The 10,664-nt window shown below is 42.4% G+C and overlaps 1 pseudogene; it reads right to left on the bottom strand.

The window, feature by feature from the left end:
- Positions 1-500: 500 nt before the first annotated feature.
- LOC106000808 overlaps positions 501-10,664 on the bottom strand; it is an 11,230-nt pseudogene continuing 1,066 nt past the window's right edge.

The following is a 10,664-nucleotide window of genomic DNA, read 5'->3' as shown; positions in this document are numbered from 1 at the left end:
AGGGTAAACAAAGGAGGAGGCTGCAATGCTTGATAAGAAATGTACTCATTATCTTGCCCATGTAATTGTAACCCCTCTGTACAGTATGTTCACAATAAAAAATAAAAATTAAAAAAAAATTTAACTGTTGCTTGGCTCTTTGAAGGCTTTTCTTAAACTACCCTCATTAGGTGATAACAATGGCTAGTCAAGGGCTGGGAAGGTGGCTCAGTGGTAGAGTGCTTGTCTTGCATGCATGAGGCTCTGGGTTTGATTCCTCAGCACCACATAAGCAGAAAAAGCTGGAAGTGGTGCTGTGGCTCAAGTGGTGAGTGCTAGCCTTGAGCTGAAGAGCCCAGGGACAGCGCTAGGCCCAGAGTTCAGGCCCCACAACCCCCTCCTCCCACACACACACACAAAGGTTAGTCAAGAGGCCAGGTGAGCCTGCTGCCAGTGCCTATCAAGCTTCGCCTATTGTGCATACCTTTCACCAAGGTCTGAATTTTCCCAGGCCAGGACTGTCAGGGGTGAGGGCTCTCACAGTCCTGGAAGTTGCAGGCATTTGCATAGGCCTCCTGGATCCTCCCAGCAGCAACAAACTTTTCATTCAATGCAGCCTTGGGATGGGGCTGGGGCAGGCATGCAGCCTTCTGCAGTGGGAACAGAGAGAATACAGCATATGTATTCTGTGTGCTTCCATACAACTAGAAGGGAAAAGGAGAGCCTCGGGGGAGCCACCAGGGCCTTCGCCTCTGGAGAGGACGCCAACACTGGCATTGGCTTAGAATCACAGGCTGCTGTTCTTGGAGCATCCTGATTGTTACATAAGACTAAGGACCAGGTCTGAGAAGACCTTAGGGGGTGAGGCTCTGCGGTGGCCTTCTTTTCTCATTGGCTTTTGCACAATGAGGCATGGATGCTAATCCTGCAGATGTCTTGCAGAGGCAGAGAGAGTGGTTCTCCCTGTGTGGCTGGTAAATGTACAATAATGATCATGTTTTCCCTGGTAGTCTGTGAAAAGTGCATTCATCTTGATGGTACACAAGAAATTTGATAAACCTAGGAAAAGATAAATAGATCTATAGATCTTTCAACATCAATATTTGTTCTTCGGTGGTCAATGTATCAATATATCCACTACCATCATTTTATTTCTTGTCAGTCATGGGCCTTGAACTCTGGGCCTGGGTGCTGTCTCTGAGCTTTTCAACTCTTTTTGGACTGATGATTCATATCCATCAACTCACTCAACTTTAGCACCAGTCTCATCCCCACTAGCTTTTCCACAACTACCACCTTTTCACCATGAAGGTTCATGAGATTTCCCAGTTCAAACTTGGGTTTCTTCAGCATTTTTACTTTTCTAACAGAGACATTATTGATAAATAGATCTGCAAGCCTTTTCCATGTCTTTCCCAATGCTGTCTGCAATCAAGGTATTAGCTACTTCTTTCAAGCCATTTGTCTGCACTTCTCCAGTCATGATTTCCATCATTTTCTTCTGGATTTGGCAGACCTCTTGATGTTTGGTTGTGGTGTTTTTTTTAGTAAAACCAACACAGAACAGATGAAGCAAATAACCATATTCAGTCTTGACATCATCATGAACTTCAATCATAGTCTGTTGTTTTCTGACCATGAAGCACACTATGTCCCAGGTTGAGATCCATGTCATGGATGTTGGTCAGGCAGTCTTGCCCTGAACACCTCAGTATTTAGCTTGAAATTTCTAAATGCCACTTCATCGTTCTGCAGATCAGCCAGATTCACTTCAAACACTGGATCCTTCAGGCCATCAGATGGGATTTTGATTCCTTGAGTCCTCATGACTAGTGTTTTCCTGTTATTTATTACATTGAATATAGCTGGTGCTTCTGCTTCATGCCAATCTTTCTTAGAAAATGGATCCTACTTCTGTCTTCTTGGCTCCCCTTGTAGAAGGGGACCACACCACCGGCAATTAAAACGTAGAAGATCTTATTGAGGGATGGAACACAGATGAGTCAGGACCGCACCTGAGGTCAGATTCCCAGGAGACAGCCCTTGAGGTGGCCAACCTTGGCCTTTTCTTTTTTATTTTTTTGTTGGTCATGGGGCTAGAACTCTGGGCCTGGGCACTGTCCCTCAGCTCTTCAGCTCAAGGCTAGCGCTCTACCACTTGAGCCACAGCGCCACTTCCGGTTTTCTGGTGGTTTATTGGAGATAAGAGTTTCACGGACTTTCCTGCCCGGGCTGGCTTTGAACCATGATCCTCTGATCTCAGCCTCCTGTGTAGCTAGGATTACAGGTGTGAGCTACTGGCGCCGGGTTCCACCTTAGCCTTTTAAACCTTACTCGGCATGGGGGGGGGGGAGGAGAAGGGGAGGTGCAATCATGGGTCATAAAGCTACTCTTCATATTCCAACCAAAGGCTGCACCAGTTTTAATTATGAGCTTCCCACCCAAGGACACCATTTGCTTCCGACCTGAGCTGGGAGTGCCTCTGATTCCCCAGGAAGCTTCAGGAATAAAGCAAAGGATGTTAATGGCTCAGCTTCGTTGGGGCACACCAGGTTCAGGAAAGGGCAGTGGTAGGATTACAAAAGCTAACTTTTTAGGTACCAAGAAAGTCTTATCCACAGGAAGCTTAGTTACATTCATATTTTAAATCCATTCGTCATTCACTTCACAGTTTAAATACTACAGTTCATTTTTAATTCCCCATCATATCATTAGATTCATTCATTGTCCGCCTTATACAGCGCAAGTCAAATACTCTAATTCATCTCTAACTCTCCATCATATCACCCTTCTGCCACCTTTCCTAAGGCACTTGTTCTTGCCAACTGCCACAGTGCTGCTCAGAGAGGCAAAAGGGCATCAATGAACTTGTTACAGATGGCTACTATAAAATACCTGGAAATAAAATTTCTGACTCATGGAATTAGAAATCATGTAGAAAAAACAGTGGAATTCAACGGTAGGCTCAAAGCATGTATCTGGAAGGACTCAGAAAACAATATTCTCCAAATTAATGTAGTAACTCAGGCAACTACCATCAAATCTCAATGTTTGAGAAGAAAACTATAACTTGTTATTAAATTGGAAGGCATTCACCTGATGATGATTACTACTCCCTAGAATTTATCAGTTTATCTCCTTCATGCTGGATGTGCTCACATTTCTGAATAAGTGAAATGTCTACTTTTGAATGAATAAGCATAGACCATAGCAAACAGACATTATCTTTAAAAACTTTTAATTGTGTTTATAAAGGTGATATACAAAAGGGTTACAGCTTCATAAGAAATGAATACATTTCTTTGGGACAATGTCACCCCTTCTTCCTTCACTCTCCTAGTATTTTTCTTCCTGTCCCAACCACAAGTTGTATAATTCATTTTCAACATAGTGTCTAGTGTGCAATATAGTAGTTGTACAAAAGAGTTTCAATTCAGCATGCCACTTTGAGAGAACAATCCATGCTCAAAATAATGATATAGGTCTATGTTTTAGACTTTTTGAGAATGGAAAAATACTGTCAGTCAGGTGAAAAGCAAATCCTGAGAAGAAATGATAGCTTAGTTTAAAAACACAGGTAAGAATTGGGTGCTGGTGGTTCATGCCTGTAATCCCAGCTACTCAAGAGGCTGAGATCTGAGCATTGCAGTTCAAAGCCAGCCTTGGCAGGAAACTCTGTGAGACTCTTATCTCCAATAAACTACTCAAAAAGTCCAGAAGTGGCCCTCTGGCTCAAGTGGTAGAGTGCTCAGCTTGAGCAAGAACCCCAGGGACAGTGCCCAGGCAGGCCCAGAGTTTAAGCCACAGTACCAGAAACAAAACAAAAAGAAAAGAATACAGGCAGGGGTAGGGCATTTGTGGCTTGAGGATATAGTCCTAGTTACTCAAGGAGGCTGAGATCTGAGGATCAAGATTAAAGCCAGTCCAAGAAGAAACTCCATGAGATTCTTAACTCTAGCCACTAAAAAGCTGGAAGTGGACCTGTGGCTTAAGGGGCCAGCCCTTATGAAAGTATAAGGCCCTGAATTTAAGACACACACACACACACACACACAATAACTCCCAAAAGAACACATGCAGCATTCATTTGGAGGTATTTCCTACTCAGCATTATTTAGGGTCTAAAGCAATAATTATATAATTTGTCTAATGTAGTAACTAACTGCTTTAGGTAAGGGGGCTGTGGAGAAATGAAAGTGCTGACCAAGTGCTAATGATAATTCTGACTCCTCACCAGAGATGGACCAGTGTCTGGGATGTCCAGGTCACCAGTATGCCAATATAGAACAAAATCACTGCCTGCTGGTAAAAGTAGTAAGCCTTCTGACTTATGAAGACTCTGGGGATGGCTCTGGCTTGCTTGGCTCTCTGCTTCTCTGCATTCACAGTTATTGTCTTTGGGATTTTTTGTGACACATCAAGACAAGCCCATTGTCAAGGTCAGTAACTGGACTCTCAGCTACCTCTTGCTCATCTCCCTCACCTGCTGTTTTCTCTTTCTTGCTATGTCTTGGTCATCCCAACACAGCCCCTTACATCCTCCAGCAGACCACATTTGGAATTGTATGAACTCCGACCTTTTCTACTATGTTGGCCAAAACCACGACTGTGATTCTGCCTTTCAAGGTCATTTCTCCAAAAAGAAGAATGCAGCAGTTGCTGATATTAGGGACACCTAACTTCATCATCACCATCTCTACCTTGATCCAAATAACTCTATGGAATTGGGTGGGAATATCTCCCCCATTATTGACATAGAGGCACACTCAGAACATGGCCGTATCACCATCTTGTGCAACAAGTCCTCCATCACTGCCTTGTATGGTGTCCTGGGATACCTGGGCACTGTCCAGACACTGGCCAGTTTCACTGTGTCTTTTTTGGCAGAAACTTGCTTGACACCTTCAGTGAAGCCAAGTTCCTGACATTCAGCATGCTGGGCACCTCAGCAATGGGGTCAACTTCCTGCCTGTGTACCATAGAAGCAAGGGGATGTCATGGTGGCTCTCCATCTTGGCTTTCAGTGCAGGAATAACCATTAGGTTGCATTTTCCCCCACATTGCTACATCATCTTAAGGGCAGAGCAAAATTCTCTGCATGGAAGTAGAGGTAAAGCACATTGTAGGAGAGATGAACCTTTTGCACACTAAACATAAGTGTTTCCTAAAATACAAAGAGCATTTAGAGGGGCAATTCTGTACTATTTGTCTTGTGAGAGAGTTTGTGTGATAGGAATTACTTCAATGGATCAGTATTTTCTTTCTTTTGTGCCAGTCCTGGGGCTTAAACTCAGGGCCTGGGAACCTCCTTAGCTTTTTTGGCTCAAGCCTAGTGCTCTTATCACTTGAGCTATACCTTCCCTTCTGGCTTTTTGGTGGTTAAATGGAGTCTCACAGACTTTCCTGACTGGGCTGGCTTTAAACCACAATCCTCAAATCTCAATCTCCTGAGTAGCTAGGATTATAAACATAAACCTCTGGTATCTGCAATTAAAAAATTGATTTAAAAATACTTTTGTAGTGTTAAAGACATTGCAATTTATAGTCACCATCTAAATTTGAGTTTTATTCTGTGTATTTTCAGTGCTTCCAATTGAATCTGTACTTACTCCTATTATTCACTGTTTTTTTAAATATAATTTTTAAATATCTCCTAAGTGGTTGTACAAAAAGTTATCAATATAACGTATCAGTTTATGAATACAATGCCTCTTGATAAAAGTCACCCCTTCCATTTCTCACAGTGTTGAGAATATTATGCTCTCTTCCATCTTTTGCTTTCTTACTATTGTATTTTAAAAATATACCAAATTCCTGCCTTCACATTACTATATTGCCAAATCCTCTTAATTTTAATGCCTTAATATGCTAAGGGCATGCTTTGTTTAGTTATCTGTTTCTATTCAACATATGTTATATAGAAGGTATATTTTATCATGTATACTTCTGCATATTTTGGGGCTTGATGTTAGCCTGAAAATGCTTATCTGTCACATTTTCAAATAATGTACTTCTATTGTATAAGAAAATGATTACTTCTATGTCCAACAAATTTGTTCCATACTATGTTAACAGAATCATGTGTTAAAATAAGATTTTACAATAGTAGTTCTGTTCTCTTGATCATTGCTCTAATTGCTTTATAAGCTAATATGTTTTATTATGTATCTGCCTACAAGATTCTATTACTTGTATTTGCATGAGAAAACAATGTATTAGCCAAAATGTGCTTTTTATCAAACTTAATTTTATGAAATATAGTTACTGTTTCACACCATTAATACAAAAATCAAGACTCATAAAGTATATGTTATATGCATTTCATATATGTAATTTTTACACATAATAACTCTAATCTTCTGGGCCAATATAGTCTCTATTCATAAAAAGCAGTTACAATTTGAGGGCATTTAATAGCCTCTTTTGTTAGCACCAACTCAGCTTCATAGGAATTTTTTCACTTCATGAAGAATATCCATTCTCCATTGCGTTCTGTGACACCAATTATTCATTCAGGCTCAAGACCCCATGCAAAGCCACTTGAGTTGTCACCAGTACCTCTTTTATCATTTGATGTGTTATCATCACATTCACTGGCAGAAAAACTAGCTTCTTGAGAATTTATGAAAACCATGATTAAGTTGGCACAATGTAGATTTTCCAATTCCCAGGTATTATCAGCATGAGAAAATCCCTTCCATTTCAGGAGATGTTCTTCCTGGCATCTACTCATATCATCCCACTACTTTCTCTACTTCAAATTCTCTAGGCAGGCACTGCTTCTTCAGCTTTTTCAGATCTTCATTGTTTCTTCTTTTTCCGCATTGCAGTATTTTTGGAGGCCATTTTTAAATTACAGATTTGAAGGGCTATGATTATTTTTTTGTCAGTCCTGGGGCTTGAACTCAGGGCCTGGGCACTGTCCCTCAGCTTCTTTTTCTCAAGGCTAGCACTCTACCACTTGAGCCACAGTACCACTTCCAGCTTTTTCTATTTATGTTGTACTGAGGAATGGAACTCAGGGCTTCATGCATGCTAGGCAAGTACTCTACCGCTATCCCACATTCCCAGTCCTGAAGAACCATTATTAACCACTTCAGATACTCCGGGTCATGATCCTGCAGCGACTCTGGTCCATACATCTCAAGCTCCAGTCACTTCCAAGGGGCTATCTGTTAAATTTTATGGTAAGAAACTAGCACCATGAGTCCGGACTTAGGACCTCCAACCAGATCCCATTTGCTAGAGTTGGGTCAAATGGACTAGGCAATTGAAAAATTGAGGCATCCCAACAGGTGTGGCATTCAGGTAGTGAGCATGCCCTGCCTGATAAGGAATCCAAGGAACACACAGCCATTATTGCTATATGTGAAGAGTCCCCTGTGCACTACCAAGGGCAAGCAGTTTTTGCCAAAGTAAGGTGCAAAGGGAAGAGAAGGGGGAGGAGAAGAAAGAAGAGGAGGAGGAGGAGGAGCAGCAGCAGCAGCAGCAGAAGGAAGGAAGAGAAAGGGGAGTAGGTAGAAGATGAGAAGGAAGAAGTGGAGGAAGAAAAAAAGCAGGAGGAGGATGTGAATGAGGAGGAGGAGAAGAAAGTGGAGAAACAGGAGGAGGAGGAGGTGGAGAAGAGGAGAAGGAGTAGAAGGTAGAAAAGAGGAGGAAAAAGTAGGGAAGGAAGATGTAGATGAGGGGCAGAAGGTGGAGAAAGGAGGAGAAGGTGGAAAGGAGAAGGAGGAGGAGAAAGTGGAAAAAGGAGGGGAAACAGGAGGAGGAGGTGGGGAACAAAGAGGAAGAGAAGGAGCAGAAGGTGGAGAAAGAGGAGAAGGTGAAAAGGGGAGAGGAGGAGAAGACGAAAGTGGAGAAAGAAAAAGGAGGAGGAGAAGGTACAGTAGTAGGAGGGACAAAAGGTGGAGAAAGAGAAGGAAAAGGAGGAGTGGGAGGAGGAGGAGGAACAACAGAAGAAGCAGCACCAGCAAAAGGTGAAGGAGGAGGAGGAAGAAGAGAAGGAGGAAGAGGAGGAGGAGGAGGAGGAGGAGGAGGAGGTGGATAAGGAGAAGCCACACCTATTTTGGGCATGCTACTTTGGGGCACTATACCATTTTTAAAAAGGAAAACATTCTCATATTTCTAAACTCCCCTGTACATTCATCAAAATATATTCCATATATTTATGTTTGCTGTTGAAGTTTTTTTGTTATTGTTGTTTTTTGGGGGGTCTGGTCATGGGGCCTGAACTCTGGGCCTGGGTGCTGTCCCTCAGCTCTTCAGCTCAAGGCCAGCACTCTACCACTTGAGCCACAGCGCCACTTCCGGCTTTTGTCTTTTTGCTTATGTGGTGCTGGGGAATCGAACCCAGGGCCTCGAGCATGCAAGGCAAGTGCTCTACCACTGAGCTACCTTCCCAGCCCTAATGAATACAATTCTTTTTGAGCCGTATCTCCCTTTTCCTTGCTCTTTCCTAGTGTTTTCCTCCCATCCCCACCGGTAATATATCCAGTTCATTTTCCACATGGTGTCTAGTGAGTACCACTGTTGTATTTGTTTGTCCTTGTTCCACCTTTTCTGTACCCCATTATCCTTCCAAATACAAACTAACAAACAGGACAACAGGAAAAGAAAACAAAAACAGCCACAATGGCAGCTAAAAATTGTCTCATTTCTTTTCCTGGAGTTCATTTCATAAAATATTTTATAAAATCATATGCACATAGCTATTGAGCCTTTGTCAACCACTCTTATGCACATTCTCCTTTGGATTCAGTGTGTGAACATATAAAGCCCTATATAATTTATCATGTCCTAGAACCTCTGTGTGTGTGTGTGTGTGTGTGTGTGTTTAATCATTCAGTGTGTTTAGTTGTAGAGATAGGCACACTGTAGTTACCACAAATGAGGGAAACAATGCAGCCTATGTTTCTTTGGCTCTGGCTTACTTCGCCTCATATATTTTTTTCCAAGTCTGAACATTTCCTTATCAATGGTGCAATATCATTCTTTCTGATGGATGAGTAGAGTTCCATTGTGCACATATACCATATCCTTGAGCACACTTCTGGCTTTCTTGGAGGTTAATTGGAGATAAAGAGTCTCATAGACTTTCCTGCCTGGGCTGGTTTCCAAGAACTGTGATCCTTAGATCTCAGCCTCCTGAGTAGTGAAGGATTATAGATGTAAACTGTTAGGTTTTTAAAAAGAGGTTGCTGAGTAAGAACAGCACCATGCACGTGGTATTCAGGTAAGGGATAGGTTTATTCAGTAGACCTGCTGGAACCAGGCCAGGTTGGCATTCCATGTGGCTGGCAAAGAGGGTGTCTGGCCCTGGGCTAGGCCTTATGTAGGGTAGGGGTGGAGAAAGGTGTGGCCAGGTAAAGGGAGGTGGGACCAGGTAAGAGGAGGTGGAACCAGGTAGGAGAAAGCTATGGCCACATCAGATGCAGATGTGACATCAGCGGATGCAGATGTGACCTCTTCCAGGTGTCCCATTTGCCTAAGTAATACAGGTACTGGGAAGGGTCTGCTCGCCATCCAGGAATGGACCTTACATTAACCACAAACACCAAGCTTATTTCCAAACCTTATCTTGATTTTTTTGACAATTACCCCTAAGTGATTCCAGTTTGAGTGTCTCATTGCAGTACTTCTTATGTAGCTTTAAATGTTTTCTCTAAACCAGAAGTGTTAGAATTTACAGGCGTAGGCAGACACTTCTTGAAGAGTTCCCAGGCACAGCAAATAGGAGAGAGACTTAAGAAATGGAATGACATCAAAATAAAAATCTGTGCAGCAAAACACACAATTACTAACCTAAAAAGGCAACCAATAGACTGGGAGAAGATCTTTACCAGCAATGCATCCAACAAATACCTAAAGGCAAAATATACAAGGAGCTCAAGAAATTTACTTCCTCTCAAAATAACCTCTAAAAAAAAAACAATAAATGGCAAATGAGCTAAAGAAAAACTTCTAAGAAGTAGTAAACAAAATGGCAAATAGACACATAAGAAAACACTCAACATCCCTGGCCATAAAGGAAATGCAAATCAAGACAACTGAAATTCCACCTCAACCCCAGTTAGACTGGCCAACATCAAGAAATTGAACAATAACAAATGCTGGCAGGGATGTAGAAAAAAAGGAACCAATTGAAATGTTGGGGGAAATGTAAACTAACTACTGTGGAAGGCAGTCTGGAGGTTCCTCAAAAAGTGAGACATAGAAGCAATAGTCCTAACATTACCACTCTGACCATGAGACTACCACATACCAGGAGTCTAGATCAAGTCTCCACAAGTCCATGGTATTGTACCTGAGTCTCCAATCTATGTCCAGGCTTCCTATTTCCAGAGAATCTGGAGGATTTGAACAGACATTTCTAGGAGCTGGCAGCTGCCCTAGCCTTGAACTATCTGCAAAACCAGCAGCTCAGGGAGGAAATGGAAAAAAAAAACCTCCTTGATGCAGCAAAAGGGAGACATGCAGGATCAACTGGAGAAACAGAGAAGATACCACCAGATGATGGCCTGTGAGCAGGGGGCTCTGAGGAAAGATGGTGCCCTCCACAAGCTAACAATACATACTCTGCTCTCAGAGCGATGTGATTTGGGCTCTGCCCTGGTCCAGATATAGCAAGTGGCCAACTAGAGAGCTTTAGAGCATGAGGGTCTTCCCAGCTGCCTTCAGGCTTTGCA

Source organism: Dipodomys ordii, unplaced genomic scaffold, assembly GCF_000151885.1.
Source record: "Dipodomys ordii isolate 6190 unplaced genomic scaffold, Dord_2.0 Scaffold243, whole genome shotgun sequence".
Lineage (NCBI taxonomy): Eukaryota > Metazoa > Chordata > Mammalia > Rodentia > Heteromyidae > Dipodomys > Dipodomys ordii.
This window is presented reverse-complemented; position numbering and strand designations above follow the sequence as displayed.